Raw genomic sequence first — 18789 nt, 5'->3', positions numbered from 1 at the left:
TCTGATGGCAACCCCCCCATGAAAGGGTTATTTGACCCTTAAAGGTGTTGTGACGCACAGGTTGAGAACCACTGACTTATGCTTGTACACTTGAGACACTTATCTTTCTGTAATGCATATATACTTGGCCTAAAATTCCTTCTTATTCTTCCATGAGTAAGATATGATGCAATTTCAACTGAATTCTATTTCCTCCACCCTCCATGCTTCTTAGAAAACCTCCTTTTCTTGTCTTGTCTCACCACCAAGGAAAAAACAAAGATGGAGCCCTAACCATTTTTTCTATCTTTGGGAGATTATTTATTTGGGAGAGCTTCACATATGTTAGAAATTATATAGATATTTAATAAATGAGTAGGTGAAGGAAAGTCTATAAGCCTGTATAGCAACTTAACTGGAAAGTCTTGTCATGAAGATGTTCTAATTGAGAAAAATTCTTTGTTGTTTCTCTCCTTTGTTTAATGGAAAACATGCTTTTCACACTTTGAGCAAGAGCACTACAGTGTGGTCAACTTAAATGCATGAGAAGGGGTTGTTTACCAGTACATTTAAATTCATGGTGCTTTCCTCTTAAAACTCAACAACATTGCCTAATAAGTAGAAGGTCTCTCCACTGTTCTTCTAAAGCTACCTCTTTCCTGTGCACTAACTAAGCCAAAGTTTGAGTCCTGACAGATTTACTTCACTGTGGGTTTTCACTGGCTCATTTTTTTGTTTACTTATTATCGAAGCACCATATTAGAAAGGAACAGAGGGTGAAGTTCATATAACACTATTTTCTTTCCTTTTTGCTATCCATGTTATGTACATATCAAAGATACCTATCCCTGATGCTGAGCCTGCTGTCTGAAGAGCAATCTTTGTAGAATCTCTTTGCTGAGTCAAAGATACGAAACCAATGACTCTTCAGAGACTATTTCTATTTCTGCGGAATTCCTATAGGGAGGATAGCAGGGGGTGTCTTCAAACCTATGGAAAAATTCTGTGAACTGTTGGTTTTCCAGCCCTCCCGATTTTTCCTGCTTTCTCTGAATGTAATGTATGTATATGCAAAAGCAGAAGGGAAAGCAAGCACATTTGTGAGTTTTCTTCTAGTTAGATGAGCAAAAATCTTCTGCTTTACCTGGAATGCACAGTTCCTTTCACAAAGGTTAATTGAAAAATCAGAACATTTGTAGAATTTGAGAATATATAGAAAGTATCCTTACCTCAGTTGATATTTCAAGGAGTTGTATAACTTTGCAGAGTCTTTTTCATTCCTGGGACAAATGAATCAGGATAATAGGTACTGTGGGGAAGGGTTAGAGGATGTACATTTAAATATCTACCCATGGGGGTATTTAGAAACCTCTTCCCAAGTAGTTCTTGCAGCCTTGGCATTCTCTTGATGTGATCTATGACTGTGATTAATTAGAAATGGAGAGAGATGTAGATATTAACAAAAGGGGAAAAGATGTACTAAGGATATAAAACCAGGCTCCAGACAACATGAGGGTAAGTGAAGATGATAACTTGCAAAGGAAATACTGCTTGTGCTCTCTAAAGTGAGGAGGCCAAGTGGGCATCATCAATTTGTCCCCAGGACAAATGCTAGTCCAGTAGGTTAAGCACATATTACTCCATCTCTGAAATAACTGCCTTTTTCCTTTCTCTCTAAAGCTAGGATATCTGCAGATGACCAAGGACACACTTGGAACAACAAATGCCATTTTCTCAAAGCAATTTAGTTACAGAACTCACAGCGAAAGAGAAATACTAAAAGGAGTGACCAGCAACCCACCCATGGACCTGGCACAAAGACGAAGAAAATCCAAACAAGGAAGACACACTGGGGCACTTTTCTGGTGATGAACAGAGGAACTTTGATGTTCAAACAATTTCCAAATGAACTCTGACATATATACTGTCCCAGAAATAGAGAAAATAAAAATGTTAATTTGTTTAACAACCAGCATATATGAAGTACAAGTCCCATCTTTGCTTGAGAGATAGAAGCAAGATTCTCTGTGACCTATGTGAGGCTTCTGGAGGCATAGACAAGGATGGTGGAATTCATGCTGTTCAGGTTGCTTCCCACAGGGTTCTATCTGTTTGTGCACAGCACCAACAAAACACAGGAATTCTGCATGTCTGGAATGGCAGTGATAGACATGATGATTTTTTTTATAACTTTTGTTTTATCCCTTTGTTTTGTTTTCTCACCAACTCCTTGGTCAACATTGTGTGGACTTTTCTTTCACTTTTTTTTAAATGCAAGTTATTGAATCTTATTGTAACCCAGTTCTTCATAATTTATTACAATTACATAAAATAACATTAACGATTTGTGAAATTATTTCTGTATTCATTTATTTGGGAAGACGATTGGTATTGAGGTGGGCCTCTTACCCTCCCCATCACAAATATTACAATATCAGACTCCTGATACATTGGACAATAGTAAACATAAACTTGACCAAGTTCCCGTGTGCCCTATTATAATACTGGCTAACAGGATGCCTATTGGATTCCCTGTGACACAAGGTTGATAAACATGTCTGCAAAAAAATTGCTATAGTAACTTGTACCTTCAATTCCAATCCATTTTAACTAGCTGACAAGTTCATTGTTCAAACTGAAACATTACTGCATGCATAGTCTATTTTCTAATATTTTTTAAAAAATTTTATTGGTTATTTTATTTATTTGCATTTCAAATGTTGGCCCCCTTCCCAGTTCCCCCTACAAAATCCCCTGCCCCACACTCTCCCCCTGCTTCTATGAGGGTGCTCCATCACCCACCCAGCCACTCCTGCCTCACTGCTCTGGCGTTCTACTAAGCTAGGTCTCAAGCCTTCACAGGACCAAAGGCCTCCCAGTCCATTGATGCCAAATAATGCCATCCTCTGCTACATATGAAGCTGGAGCCATGGGTCCCTCCATGTGTACTCTTTGGTTGGTAGTTTGGTCCTTGGGAGCTCTGGGGGAATCTGGTTGGTTGATATTGCTGTTCTTGCTATGGGGTAGCAAACCCTTTCAGCTCCTTCAGTCCTTTCTCTAACTCTTCCATTGGGGACCCCATGCTCAGTCTGATTGTTGGCTGCATGGATCAGAGTCAGTATAGGTGTGGCTCTGACAGAGCCTCTCAAGAGACATCCATATAAGGTTCCTGTCATCAACTACTTCTTGGCATCAGGAATAGTCACTGGGTTTGGTGGCTGCATATGGGATGGGTCCCAGTTGGAGCAGTCTCTGGATGGCCTTTCCTTCAGTCTCTGCTCCACTCTTTGTCCCAGTATTTCCTTTAGATGGAAGCAATTCTGGGTTAAAATTTTGAAATGAGTGGGTGCCCCCATCCCTCAACTGGGGGCCATGCCTCACTTCTGGATATGGTCTCTATGGGTTCTCCCTATACTTTGTTGGGGATATGGACAAAGAGGAACACTCCTCTATTGTTGGTGGGATTACAAGCTGGTTCAACCACTCTGGAAATCAGTTTGGTGGTTCCTCAGAAAATTGGACATAGTACTACTTGAAGACCCAGCTATGCCACTCCTGGGCATATACCCAAAAGATGCTCTGACCTATAACAAGGACACGTGCTCCACTGTGTTCATAGCAGCCTTATATGATAGCTAGAAGCTGGAAACAACCCACATGTCCCTCAACAGAGGAATGGATACAGAAAATGTAGTACATTTACTTAATGGAATACTACTCAGCCACTAAAAACAATGACTTTAATTCACAGGCAAATGGATGGAACTATAAAGTATCATCCTGAATGAGGTAACCCAGTCACAAAAGAACACACATGGTATGTATTCACTGATAAGTGAATATTAGGAAAAGAGTTCAGAATACCCATGATACAACTCACAGACCACATGAAGCTCAAGAAGAAGGAAGACCAAAGTGTGGATGCTTCAGTCCTACTTAGAAGGGGGGACAAAATAATCATGGGAGGTAGAGGGTGGAAGGGACTTGGGAGGAAGAAAGGATGAGGAGAGGGGAAAAGTGGGGGCAGGTTCAGGTGTGGGAAGAGATGGGGAAAGAGGTACAGACGGTCAGGAAATTGAATGGAAGTGTTTAGCAATGGGGGATGGGGAACCATGGGTAGCTAACAGAAAGTCCCAGATGCCAGGCAACTAAGAGACTCCCAGAACCCAAAGGGGAGGACTTTTGTTTTTAATTGCATTTTTATTTACATTTTAAGTATTATCCCATTTCCTGGTTTCCCCTCCAGAAACCCTCCCACCCTCCTGCTTCTATGATGGTGTTCCCCCATCCACCCACACATTCCTACTCTCCTGCCCTGACATTCCCTACACTGGGGTATTGAGTCTTGAGAGGACCAAGGGCCCCTCCTCCCCCAACTGGAGCTTTTAAGATACAGCAAATCATAAAGAAGTTGTAAATGAAAGGAAACTTAAGCACATAAAATCTGTTCTGACAGCCTGTTAGTTTGTGTTTCCATGTGACAAGTGACCACAAATATGGTGTCTAAAGAGTGAAGAGTTCATGTGTATTAGCTCTGCACTCCCATGTGCCCTGGCCCTGGGCTCAGCCTAGCAGGATCTACTGATCCAGGCCTTGGTCACAGCTGGAATTAGAGTGTATAGAGGTTACCTTTGGGTGGGGAGCACCAAAGAAGGCTGTGCTTCCAGAGCCATGCAAGTTGTTAGCAGAATTAATTTCCTTGATGCTTTGGAAATGAGGACCCAGGCTTCAGATACAGGTTCTCTTTAGCTCCTCAAAACCATTCCATTCTGTGGACCTTCCTGCAATATGAGAGTTATCTAATTGGGCCAACAAAGAGACTCTCCCTCCAGTCTACAGACGTTTCTAGAATGGCATCCATCATCTGTTGTAGTAAAATATAAAAAATAAAAAAGTATGTTTGTCTTTTACTCCCCTTAGTTTTGGCACCACAGTGCCCCAAGATATCTGCTAGATACCTTGGCAGAAACACATCCCAACTCCGCGGTAGTCCAGTGTCTCCTGCCGCCGCACACTTTCCTAAACTCAAACCGTCACATAAATGAACACACAACACAATAACCTTAGACCCAAGTGATAAGATATAATTGCCCACCTAAACATACAAAGCCCAGTACCATCCATCCCTTAGGAACATTAATAGCAACCTGTAAATACACAGAGCAGAATCTTAACGTCACCTGCCACGGCTTCTCTCCCTCTCCCTCCTGTCTCTTCTTCCTTCTGTCGACTTTTTCTCTTTTAATGAAAAAATATGAATAGAAAGGGGTGAAATAAAGTATAACATCCAAAAAATTAAACCCAAATTATGGAGAGGTGATTAACAAAGTTATAGAGGCATGCGGAAGTCTTGGATTGGGATGACAATAAAATCTTTGATCCCTGTGACCCTTACAGTAGGTGTCTCCCAAGAGGAAGCTTAGAGTGGTTGTTTCAAGAGTGTGTATATTAAAATGTCTATGCTATTTTTATATAGGTTAGAGATTTGGAGCACATTTCCCTTTATCTGCATCAGATGCTTTATGTGAGAAACACAAATAATGATAGCCTCAATAAACGTTGTGACTGTGGCAGTCTAAATTAGAATAACAATGTTGCTTTTGATGTTCATGTGATATCTAAAATGCATTTCTAGTGTCATCTCTCACATATCAGGGTAAGGGGTTTGTTAATGAAACACATACATAAAATATGGACCATGAAAAAGTATTGGATCCCGAACATACATACACACGTGTGCATGCACACATAAAGCCAAGTAAAAATAATAAACTTTAATTCATATATTTTTTTCATCCTAAAGCTTATATAATTTACTTGTATTAAAAGTTGTTCTTAAGATAACTCACTGACATTCATATCTAATTTATAAATTGGAGGCTGGACTAAAATTGTGTTTTGCATTGCATTGGGGAAACTAACTGGTGGTATTTCAGATTGGAGTTTACCTGTAAAACAGAAGCTGACATTGTATAGGGATATTAGATATGGAACTATTGCCATTGCTTTTACAGAATCACACTCTAAGGCTATGTTCTATAGATTCTGGACTTCACACAGCCTCTGTAAACAAGGAAATGACTGCCACTCTTTCTCTCCCATTGAGTGATAAAAATATCGATCCAGATTGGCAAAAATCAGACTATCTTTCATAAGGAATGGAAGAGGGGGTTAAAGACTGACCAGTCATTAGCTCAAAGATGGTATAATATCACAGTGATGAAAAATCACTTGTACCTTGTAGAGGACCAAATTAGAAATTTCTTCCTTGTGGCAATCTCTTCACTAATCTTACTGAGTTAACTTCCATAATGGTCTATACTCTGCAACTGGGTATATTCGATCATATGCACTTGATATGGTAATTAAGAGAATAAACAATATCCATATATTAAAGTAAAAAGTGGATACTAAATTATTATCATTCTATTTAAATTAGAAACACCCATTTTAATAATAGGTTGCATCACTTTTCACTGAAATTTGGCTTGTCTTGCACTCAATGAATTGATTTCTAGTCTTGTCCATTAATCTTATGCAATATCTGGGAACGCATGAAATCATATAAACATTTTTAAAACGTTTTTGTCTTTAATTAGGCAGAAGTTTCATTATCCTGATGTATTCTAGGCAAATATAAAGAGATTTGTGGAGCTTCAGAGAGATTTCTACAAAATTGTGCAGATGCTCACGTGTAATCTGCGTGCATTTTTAAATGTATGCACCTTGCTGTACTCCGTCTGTTTGCTACTCTAAACTCCTTCTGAAAATGACATCCCAGGACTCAAGGAGCCTTCCATGTGCATACACACAGTAATCAGGCTTCAGACACTTTTCACAGTGAAATAAAAGCACAGGCTGTGAAGCTTAAAATGCTTCTTGTATTAAGATTAAAGCATTTTCTAGAAGAGCATCATAACATATTTAGTATCATTTTTCTTGTTTACTTGTGTTATTCTGTCTTTCTCAACATCTTTGGCTATAAACCCGTCCCATTATGCTTTAAATACAGCAGGCATCAGAGAAGGAAATGGGAATGGTTTGTGCTCACAGAAGCATGAAGTCCAGTAAAGGTTAATGAATTTCTACTATGGAAGAAATTGAAGATCCAATTTAAACACAGGCCAGGTGAAGAATATAACAATTCTTGTAAAATTGGCTATAATTGTATCGAGACATTTCAACTGAGGCTTATATTTTTGTATCTAACTAGGAACTACTGCATAAACATGGTAGTTTTGTTTGAACTGAAATTGTTTAGCATCCATTCATCTCTTACAGAGAGTGGACAGGATGGCACTCAGTGCACCATAAAGAAGACCAAATAGCTCTCTATGGGTGCAGGAGAGAGACCACAGAATCACTCAAGATAAAAGTTTTCAGTTCTGACATTAAGGTAAGCCTCTAAGAAACTACTTGAGAGTATAGAATAAATCCTATATTAAACTGGAGTACTATCAAAAATAATCACGTGTCCATGAATTACAGATTGTTTTTACCAGATCTTATAACACAAAACTCTGAACATCTCTGAAGTTCTTTATGTGAAGCCATAATGATTTACCTACTTAAAAAATGGGCATATATTGGGTTAGCATTTTAAATAGGATTTTAAACTCCTGCCTGAATTAAACTCTTTTAGATTAGAATATGTTTGACAGCTTTATTTTGTTTAAAAACTGCCAGCTTGTGCTTCTTGGGATAAATCTTCCATATTGTATTTCTTTATAGAGAGCATGGGTAACTGGGAAGGAAGAATCTCTTCTGGAGACAAATTCATGAATCTTTTAAAATGCTTGAGTGATGTCATGATGAACATTTTCTCTGTGGAAGAGGGGATCAGAAAGTCAGGAGAAGCGAGCAGAGTGGGAGATTTGGCATTGGTGATCGCACCATGGTTATAGATGACTGTGGGAGTCTTTTATTGCAGGAAACACAAAGAATCCAATTGGAGCTCGAAAGGGAAACGAACAGAAATAATAATTTTGTTAGTGTTGTAAGACAATAGATTTGGTACCATTCAGTCTCTAAAAGAGGAAGGGATTAAAAAAACAAAGGTTTATATAAGATCATTTGAGCTATGGGGATAGCTTTTAGTGTGTAAACTGGATAGAATACGAATGACAATCTGAGGGAGGACATTTCAAATGCTAGCCCTGATCCTGAGAGTCTTGACACTAAAGACTCATCTTTTCAAACACTGGAGAAGGTGGAGCTGCAACACAGTTGTGGGTACGTATGTATGTGCAGTGGGGGGAATTTATGAAGAGTCTTTTCTGTTACTGTCATTCTTCTGAGTAAACAGATGAGGTTGGCACTTATCTGGGTGCCAGAGATAGTGAACTAGTTTTGATGCTCTTATGAAAATGCGTAGTCTGAGAGTTGGGAAGTATTAGCAACTCCAAGAGACAGGACGGAAGGAATGGCATAAAAATTGAGTTTACCAGGAGCAAAAGATAAGACAAATGTGGACAGCAGAGTTGCTAAAGGAAATGGGAAGAGAAATTGATGTTTTCACAGACATGTACCACAAGAAAAACACAAGTGCTTTAAAATCAGTATACTATAAGCTTTGCAAAAGTAGGCTGCACGATGGTCATTTGTGTCTACCATCCTTTGTACCTGACAAGATTATAATATGGAGTCTTTCCATCTCTATTAAAGTGGTGGTCTTGTAGGCTGAGAATGATACAAAGATGTCTCATTATCCTGTGTCCTACAGCAAGAGTCTGATCCATCTGGGCAGGATATACTGAGTTTGAGAAGCTTCCTCAGATGAATCACACCTCTACCAACTCCACCACCAGTACCACATGCACCTTGTAGTCTCTGAATTGGAAAAGTTGTTGGAGAGAATAATGGTGCAGAGAGTTGTTAGAGATTTCTAGTGTTTCACCTCATCTCTCAAGCTTCTCTGGGTCCTTCTGCAAAAAGGAGATGTATCCCTCATCCTTCATAGCAAAGGCAAAAAGGGTTCTTCTAGGAATTAACTGTTCTTACCCATAGCACACGGAGGCAAGACTGTCTAGGTAATTCTCGTAAGACGTTTGACCCAACATAATTTTAAAAGAGGTCTCCAAAGTCTTCCAGATCATGGAGGGGAAAAATGACCTGAACATGGAAATAAACCAAAAAAACAAAAACAAAAACAAAAACAAAACAAAACAAAAAAACAAACCAGCAAACAGACATAAAACATCTTGGCTAGATGAGTAGTAGTGTGTCCATGTTTCAGTTTGTGAGGGCAGGTGTGAGAGGCAGGCTGAGTAGTATGCACTGGTGCACTTAGGAACTGACTTTTCTCTAAGAATCTACAGGAGACTTATGATGAAAAAAGGGTTCTGTCTTTACTAAGTAAATCTGCCAGCTTCCCTCCAACTCCTTCTTTTTAACTTGGCCCATAGTGGCTAAAACTATCAGGCTCACCGGGGCAGTGCGAAAGGGACAACATCACCTCACAACAGACTTTTCTTTCTTCAAGAGGATCAAGGGACATACGGAGCAGGCGTGGTGAGTCAGGGAGAAGACAACACAGATAGAAGTTTCTGATAGATTACTGCATTAATTCCTGTTTTAATGTCCTCAATTAGACTGTGTGTATAAACTGTCATGAGAGCTATAGAACCTATTTGTTGCTTCACCCAGAAACAAGGAAGTATTTGATCCCAAGGCCAGACTTGAAGAATAGTGTGAAGGAAGGAAATTATGTTACGAATAACCTACCATGCTTTATTTTCAATGTCATGTATTTATCCTTATGAGGACTAAAGATTTGCTGCGTGTTGTAAGGTACCTTCACAGGGACAAGGAGGAGTCAGGTCCTGCCATATTGGATAGATGGGTACTCTAGGATACTTTATGGTACATCCATGTTGACTCCAAAAGGGGAAAGGGAGGAACATTTACTAGAACATTACAGACTACTTTAGACAAGTGAATTCTCCTGTATTTTAAGTTTTAAACTTGACAAGGAATGGTTATACCAACGTATGAGGCAGAGTGTGATAATCTATAGATGTATATAATGTCTAACAATTAAATTGAGCTGATTATCATTAACATCTTCTTAAACAATTGCTATTCCTTTCTATTAGGAACCCATATACCCTCCTGTAATGGTGACCAGGTTTTGAAGAACAACAACAAAAAAAAAAGACAAGGAAAGATGCCTTATAATTTCCTACGTTTTTCAAATAAATTATACAAGATTTAAGTTCAAATTAAAAAAAAACCTACACCATAAGAATTTGAAATAAATTTTTATAGGACATCTTATAAATTCTAGTTAAGGTATATAAAAGCCACAATTACACACACACACACACACACACACACACGCGCACACACACACACACACACACACACACACACACACACACACACACCTGAGGCACATGTTTGAACACTTGTTTCCCAGACATTGTTATGCTATTCGAGAGCATTTAAGAGTTGGAACCTCACAACAGTATGGGCTTATGAGATATGGTTCTTCCCTGCTTCTAGTTTCTCTCTTTCTGATCTGAGGAAAAGTAACAAGTTGTCATGGTATTTCATTGCCAGAACCACAAGGTCTCGAGTTATTCATAATAGACATGATTTTCCTAAATTTCTGCTCAGGTATCTTGTCCTAGAGTTTGAAAACACAATACACATGTTATATATAATACTATAATGCCATAAATGCATCACTGTAATTAGTGTAATGAGTTTCCTTTTCTTCATGGATGTAAAGGCTTTTCAAGTTTCCTGTACCAGAACATTACCCAGAGAAGACTGTCTATAAGCCTTCTGAGTAATCTCACTTCAAGCTCATAAACTTACCCTCAAGAATGTGATCCTAGGACTATCTTCTTCCATTCTCCTATGTTCCTCAAAGACATTCATATTTCTTAAATATTCAACTTATCCCTCTTTTGTGTTCTTGAAGTTTCTATGGCTACAATTCCTCCTTTTTCATCATTGGGAAAATTTCCTTGTGGGGTAATTACTTCCTCAAATAAGAGGCTGGTGGGCTTTAGAGCATGATCAACAATAGTGCTGTTGGGATTTTTAATGAGATATTACTTAATACATAAATCTGGACCAACTTTGGGAGAGGTGGGCGTTTTGGAATTCTCAGAGTTCTGGATAGTAACAGCCAACCTCTTGTTATCCTCTATAAAAGACAACCCGAGTACCATGTATTTTTGGAAATAATTCTGCCTTTTTGATACCCCATTCTTCCTACTTTCTGGGTCAATCAATTTTTCATAGATGGAAAAACTTAAGAGACGAAGATTTCCCAGGGCACAGATGCTTGGAGAGGGTTACACCCATCATTACTCTCTTTCTTTCAGGTTGCAGTTCAGTATCTATTCCTTCATTCTTTTAAGGGTAGACTCCTATAGAGTTCCTCATTTCAAACACTTACATTTTATACTGTTTTACCTTCTCATCTAGTACCACCTCTCCATTCTTCAGTTCTGCATGTCTAGTTCTACCTTCCAAGTCAGTGAAGACCCTTTCAAACTTCCACTGAGCCACCATATACTGTGCTCCAAGTTTCTCGTCCTGTACTCAAACAAGTTCCTCTTTCTTGTTTCTTTTTATGGTTGCTCAAATACATTTTGTCTTTCCAGTTTTAAGACTTGATACTCATCTTTGAATTATGTACCTTTCAATGCTGGTTCAATTCCTCCCTGCTAGTCCTAGGGTGATAAACACTGCAAGAATCCAGCCTTCCTCATACACAAAACATCACATTCATTGTAAACAGGCAGGCCTTCTCAAAGAACTTCTCTACTTCACTGCTCCAAAGTCTTAAATGACTTACCTTTACCAACTGATTTTTAAAATATTCTTGGGCTATTCAGATGGTTTGGCAGGTAAAATGCCTGCTGTGCATGCATGACAACTGAAGTGCAGATCATTAATACCCTCAAAAATACCAAATTGATGGCAGTTCCTCCATTCTCACAACATACCTGGGGTCACCAGAGCAAGATAGTAAGCCAGGTGATATGAACTGGTGATCTTTGAGTTCACATCAGAAACTTTGCCTCAATACATAAATTAGAGAGTTTATGAATAAAAACTTTTTATCAATCTCTGGTCTCTGTACTAATGTGGTAGTACAGAAACACACACACACACACACACACACACACACCACCACCACGACCACCACCCCATACACACACCCCCCCACCTCCACATACCACACCACACACACACACACACACACACACACACACCACCACCACCCATACACATACCCCACCACCTCCACATACCACACTACACACACACACACACACACACCACCACCACCACCACCACCAACAACAACAACAACAACACCACTACCACCACCACCACTAACACCACCATCATCACCACAACCACCACTAACACCACCACCACCATCATATACATAATGGAAAATAACCATAATTAAAAATACATTTTACTTTCAAATATTCATGACCCTCTGAAATATACTGTGATGGAAAATAGGATCAACTTGGCAAATCTAGAATCTCCTAGAAAGAGAATCTCAATGAGGGATTGTATAGGTGAGATTTGCCTATAGGCATGTCTATGGAGGATTATTTTGACTACAGTAATGAGAGTAGGAATATCTGACCAACCGAGTGGCACATTCAGGCGATCTTGAACTGCACACGAATAGAGAAAGATAGTTGAGTGCTTGCCAGTGTGTACTCCTTCCATCTCTGCTCTTGACCGTGGGTATGACTGACCAGCTCCCTTGAGTTTTTGCTATTGTGCATTCTCTGTTCTGATGGATAACACCCTTTCTCTAGGTTGCTCTGAGAATTTTATATACTGTACTTTGATCATCTGTGCCCGTCTTCCTGAGATCCACTCCCAATTTCGTTCCCACCCAACTTTGTATGCTCATTATTTTTAGTTCACTGAATCCAATTAATAATGACTATATACCTTGAGGTGAGACAGCATTAGTCCTACCATGTATCATACCCATAAAGAATACTAACTCTTCTTCTCCTATCAATTTACAATATTTCCTCAGCAAGTGGTAGGGTTTTATCCCGACCTTCTACCTGCACGTCAAGACTTTATCCAACTTTGTGTGATCTTGTTTATGTTGTCACATGTATGTAATTCTCCTATTGTGTTTGGAAAAGAGTTTTTTTTTTGTTTTTGTTTTTGTTTTTTTTTTTTGTTTTTTGTAATCTCTACTACCTCTGGTCCTTGCAATCTTTCTACCCCCACTTTTTACAATGATCCCTGAGTCTTAGGAGGAGTGGTATGACCCAGATGTCTTACTTAGGACTGAGCACACTGAAGTAATTTATTCAAGCTTCTTGACAAGTTGTGTTGTTCATTGTTAATCACTGTCTAGTGTAGAAGGAAGCTTCTCTGATAAAGCTTGAGATAAGAACTAGTCTATAGCTCTAGCGTGTCATTCTGACTGTGTTTAATACTATGTTCCACTAACAGGTTGTCTCCTAGAGCGTATGATCTGTCTAACTACAGGTTCTTGGCCTTGCTAACTGTTAGGTAGGGGTTCCATCTAGTGATGTGGGTTTTAGATCCAATTAGAAAGTGGTTAGTTACCCTCGTGCTCGTTACTCCATCAGTGCACCAATGGGCAGATCTTTCCAGGCAGGTTGTTATTGTAGCTAACATGGTTTATAGATAGACAAGCCTTTCAGGAGAGAGGAATAGAGCTGGAAAAAAAAGACAGTCTGAGTTAATTAAGCCAGACCTGGGAAGTAACACACTATGCTTTAATCTCGTGTGTGTGTGTGTGTGTGTGTGTGTGTGTGTGTGTTAGCCTTGAATTTTTAGACATAAGTTATCTCATTTATCACACCTACAGAGTTCATAAAATTAGTAAGGCCTCATGAATCCAACTTGAGTTTCTTGCCTGCTTGTAAAATCCATACTCAACAGTTCCTAAGTCATTTTGCCTTTATTGAACCATACCCAATACTGATAGCTACTGTATTTTGTGCATTTCCCCTTCCTCGAGGAAATATTGAAGACCAACCCCTGTGATATCTTCTTTTTCCCCATCATAACAAAACACAAACGTGTAGTAGCTGAGTTAAAGATGCCGGTAACAAGTATACTTCTTAAATGGTGCAGAATTTTAAAATAAGATTAACTGAATAAACTCATGTGAATTTGTTTCTATTGTCTTTGGAAGTCATAAATTTAATATGATAGAAGATTTAAGAAGAAAGAAAGGGAGAGAGATAGAAACAAAGGAATGTTTTATACAATGGTCAATTAAATATGGAAGAAAAGAGAGTTTCAGGGACAGGATTCATTTTGGCCTTTTTGTGTTTTGTTGTTGTTTGTTTGATTGATTGATTATTTTTGTATAAATAAAAGTTCTTGGGCAAATTTGTGAGGCATTTTCTTGACTAATAACAATGTGAGAGAGCCCAGTCTTTTGAGGATGCTGCTAACTCTGGGCAGATAATCCTGAGTTGTAAAAGAAAGCAAGCTAAGCAATCTATTAGGAACAAACCAGTAATCAGCTGCGCCTCTATGGGTAAGCTGCAGCTCTTGCCTCAGTTTCCCTTGATAATGGGATATAACTTGTAAATGAAATAAAACCTTTCCACCCCCACAAACAAATAAAAATAAATAAAAGATTCTGACATAATGTAAATAATCAAATCTATTGCAACCATAGCGATCCAAGCAGCCATCTACAGAGGATGTGTCCATTGTTCAGTGACAGAGCAGTTTGGTAACAGTCATTCCAGCCAGAACAGAACAGCAATTAACATTAAGGTTTCACTGTGCACATGCTACAAAGATCGGCACTTAGGAGGATGGAGGAATTTATTTTCTTTAATCTCAGCTCTTAAGAGGCTTACAGTTAAGGTAAATACATTTAAGGAGGCTTTTGTATCCATACATGTATTAACGAGCAACCTGAATGATAGGATGCAGAGTGTGGGGGAAGAGAGTCACAAAGTATTTGAAACTATTCTCTTCCTAGTTTGTATTGTGATGCCTCTTTGAATTGATCTGATCTGTGGAAAGGAGAAAAGATGAGTAGGACTGCATAGGTTGCAGAGAATGAAATGTTTACGTGTTGAATAGGAGGGGGTCTCCTGTCTTGAACAACTTTCTGGTGCTCTTGCACCCCCAATACATAACAAGGGTGATCAATATGAGTTCCAAAACTCTACTAATTCTCTTTGTAAATACATTCAACATAAAATTTCCTCATAATATAAACTCACTATTCACTGAAATCCACTCGTCCTGTTTCCTATTTCTACTTCATTAGTCTCTCTCCCTCTCTCCCTGTCTCCCTCCCTACCAGGCTTGACATCTCTTTCTTCCTTTTGCAGTGAGACTTAATCATCTGGATTTTGAATTTCTAGTGCTAACAATTGAAACAATTTTACTCACTAGAAGTTTTGTGCTCTTCCTCAACTTCCTCAAGTGGCAGCATCACCTTCTGGCCTTCTTCCCCCTTCTTTCCCCTCCTCCTCCCCATCTTCCTTGCTCTTCTCTTCCTTCTCTCTTTGTGGGTTCCATTGCACACCTTGAATCAATAACGAGTTTCCTAAAATCCAGTTCAAGAGGCAGAAACCAAGAGTTTCACTTCACTCTCCTGCCATAGGTTGAGTGCCCCAGAATCCTACAGACATAGGAACAATAGACGAGATTTGGTACAGTAACTTCCAAAGCCTGCTTCCAGACCCAGTGACATGTGCCCTCCACATATCAAACAAAAAGATCTTGATGTTTTATTTTAGACCTGAGAGTTTGAAGTTTCGACAACAGCTTCACAGTTGGTGATTGAATCTAAGTATTTACTATGAAGACATCAGTGTTGAATTCTCTGGTGAGTCAGCCTTAGAGATTTCCGGTCAAGGATAAGCGCCACGGTTTTCTATCTTTGATGATGGCTCCTGCCTTCTCTACCTAAGTTAGCTCTTCTTTCTAATCCTCATGCCAAACAAAACAAAATCCATTGGATCTTGTAAATACCAATGACACTAATCTTTGTCAGGGGCAGACAGGGTTCCAAGGCAGAGTTTTCTAACAGGGTTCAGACAGCTGGCAAGCTCAAACCCTAAGAGCAAAGCACCTACAGAGAGCTACCTGCAGACAGCCTTCAGCGTGGCAGCTGCTGGCCACTGCCAAAGAAAACAAGGGAAATCCCTGGCTGGAAGAAGTAACAGGGGGTCTGCAATGGTCACCATAGCAACCCAAACAAGTAGACACTGTGAGGTAACACACGAGGCACAGGCCTTCTGAACTGCACAGGGTTTCACTGGTTCCAGTGATCATTTACACCCGGATCCCAGTGCTTCGCAGACTGTACGTACCCATCTCCAAGTCAAGATAGCACAAATGGCAGAGAACTTGACATGACCCAAAATCTATTTGCTGGTATTTCCCAATGTTGTCTAACTTTCCTGGGGAGACTTGATCAACATCTGCTCACCCCAGTTAGAGAACTCTGATGTACCGAAGAATGCACCCTCCCCACCCAAATCTAGCTCTAAGAACTAATGAGTTTACTGAGTCTTTCAGGAGCCTGCATGAATAAAGGCAGAAGCATCAGTAACAAAGCTCAACCCAACATTAGGAAGGACCCAGACGTGGTGTTTCACACCCAGAGTTCCCAGCATGGCTTACCGTGCAGACAGTTTCACCCAGCACTAGTTTACTACGTGTAAACTACATGGTTTGGAGAGCAGCCTCTGTGACACTTGTAACTTTCTGGCCTTCCAGAAACTTTTAAATTACCTTAACTTTCTCACTGTTTAATCTTTCCTCCTCCCTCCAGGTCAGAATCTGTACTCAATTTAGCACAGAGTTAAGAATTTTTTTTTCTTTTGAGGAAGGGAAATGAACGAAGGGTCTCAAGAATGCTAAACTAATGGACTCTCTGTCCCTGGGCTGCACCTGCATGCCAGACTTTTTTATAGGAAGGCTCTCAGGATTGATATTTAAATCAAAACTAATGTGGCAAATGTCTTTTTATTAATTATTTTATTTATTTATATTCTAAATGTTGTCCCCCCCTAGTCCCATCTCATGTGGCAAATATCTTAAAAGTGTAGTGTTACACAGTTTCTGTTCCTAGGGTCTAGATGTCTTCTTTTAGGCATTTTACTAGTAGAATAAATACATTTTAATGCTTTCTACTTTGTTTTGAATCTTTGTGTTTTGTTGGAAAAATGGATAGTGTTTTAAAATTATTGGGAGAAGATTATAGGCTAAATTAGTTTGAAAAAATTCAAAATCTGAGTGTCAAAGAACACAATTGCTCTGGCTATTTTACTGCTGAATGCTAACTGCTGATCATAGATAGATCATGCACTAATATCACCAAAACCCCAGCTACAGATGCAAAGCAAACATGATACAAAACCAATTAAGTTTTGGCCTGATGAAATGACCATGAAATAAAGATGGCTGCTACCAAGCCCAAAGACTTGGCTGTGATACCTGGAACCCACAGGATGGAAAGCAAACCATCTCCTGCAAATTATCCTCTTCCCTGCATGTGCACACTGTGGCACGAACATGTTCATACACAAAATAAATAAAGCAGAGAAAGGAAGGTGAAGAAAAGAAGAAAACAATAAAAAAAACCCAGCAGGTTCTTATATGGTCTAATGGTCTCCATTTTCATAACGTTCCCTAAACCTGACAGCCAGTAAAAACAAGGAATTGCCTTCAGCATTCCCATAACAATCTCAACATTGTCCCCAGAGCTCCTGATGACACAACTTCCAACTTTCATGGCCAATGACATGCAACTGTAAAACCCAGTTCCATATCTGAAAAGAGGATTTGAAAGTAAGGCACACACTTGCCAAAGACTTTCACTGGGTAAGGAGCCAGTGACTTAGAAGTTATTTAATTGTTATGTAGAAAATTTACCTTCCTTGTACAATTTAGAGATCAAGGCAGGAAAAAAAAGCTATCTTTGTCTTTCCAGAGCTATTTTTCATTTCTTTGCTACATAATGAGTCCTAATAAGCCCAGAACATATAATTTAATATTATTTATTATTTATTTATTATAATGTTATTTAATATCATTTATTTTTACTTTATTTCATTTCTTTTAATTTTTTATTGAATATTTTGTGTATTTATATTTCAGTGTTATCCTCTTTCCTGGTCCCTTCCAGTGCTATCCCCTCTCCCCCTTCTTTTATGAGGATGCTCCACTTCCCTCCCACCCACTCCCACCTCACTGCCCTGGCATTCCCCCTACACTGGAGTATCTAGCCTTCACAGGACCAAGGGCCTCTCCTCCATTGATGCCAGACAATGTGATCCTCTGCTAAATATGAGGCTGGAGCCATGAGTCATTCCATGTGTGTACTCTTTGGTTGGTGGTTTAGTCCCTGGGAGCTCTATGGGTTCTGGTTGGTGGATATTGTTGTTCTTCCTTTGGGGTTGCAAACCCCTTCATCTCATACATCTCTAACTCCTCTATTGGTGTTCCCATGCTCAGTCCAATGGTTGGCTGCGAACATCCTCATCTGTATTGGTAATGCATGTGTGCATGTGTCCAGACATAAGCATGGAGGTCGAAGGAAAACAAGAGGGAGTCAGCTTCTTTCACCTTTCTGTGAATTCCCAACTTTCTAGGTTTAGGCAGTAAGTGTCACTGTCTGCTGAAACATCACACTACCCATGTGTTTAATTTTAGAGTCACATAATGTTTGTGTGATCTTATACCAAGCCCTAAGGTCTGTGACTGTGGCTTGGATGTAGAGCACTTGCTTAGCTTGTGGGAGACTCTGGGTTCAGTCTCTAGCACTGAAGAAAAAGGTTTAGTTGTCTA

At 39.4% G+C, this 18789-nt stretch overlaps 1 long non-coding RNA gene across 1 annotated transcript; it reads right to left on the bottom strand.

Annotated features, from left to right (window-relative positions):
• Nucleotides 1-7628: 7628 nt before the first annotated feature.
• LOC120100930 (uncharacterized) lies at nt 7629-16123 on the bottom strand. Its single transcript, XR_005501239.2, has 3 exons — nt 15382-16123; nt 13561-13673; nt 7629-7803 (listed from the first exon to the last, which is right to left on the bottom strand). It is a non-coding gene; the product is annotated as an uncharacterized LOC120100930 (long non-coding RNA).
• Between the last annotated feature and the right edge of the window lie 2666 nt (nt 16124-18789).

The sequence above is a fragment of the Rattus norvegicus genome, chromosome 2, assembly GCF_036323735.1.
Source record: "Rattus norvegicus strain BN/NHsdMcwi chromosome 2, GRCr8, whole genome shotgun sequence".
Taxonomy (NCBI): Eukaryota; Metazoa; Chordata; class Mammalia; order Rodentia; family Muridae; genus Rattus; species Rattus norvegicus.
Note: the sequence above shows the minus strand (reverse complement) of the source record. Positions and strands in the feature narration are given on the sequence as shown.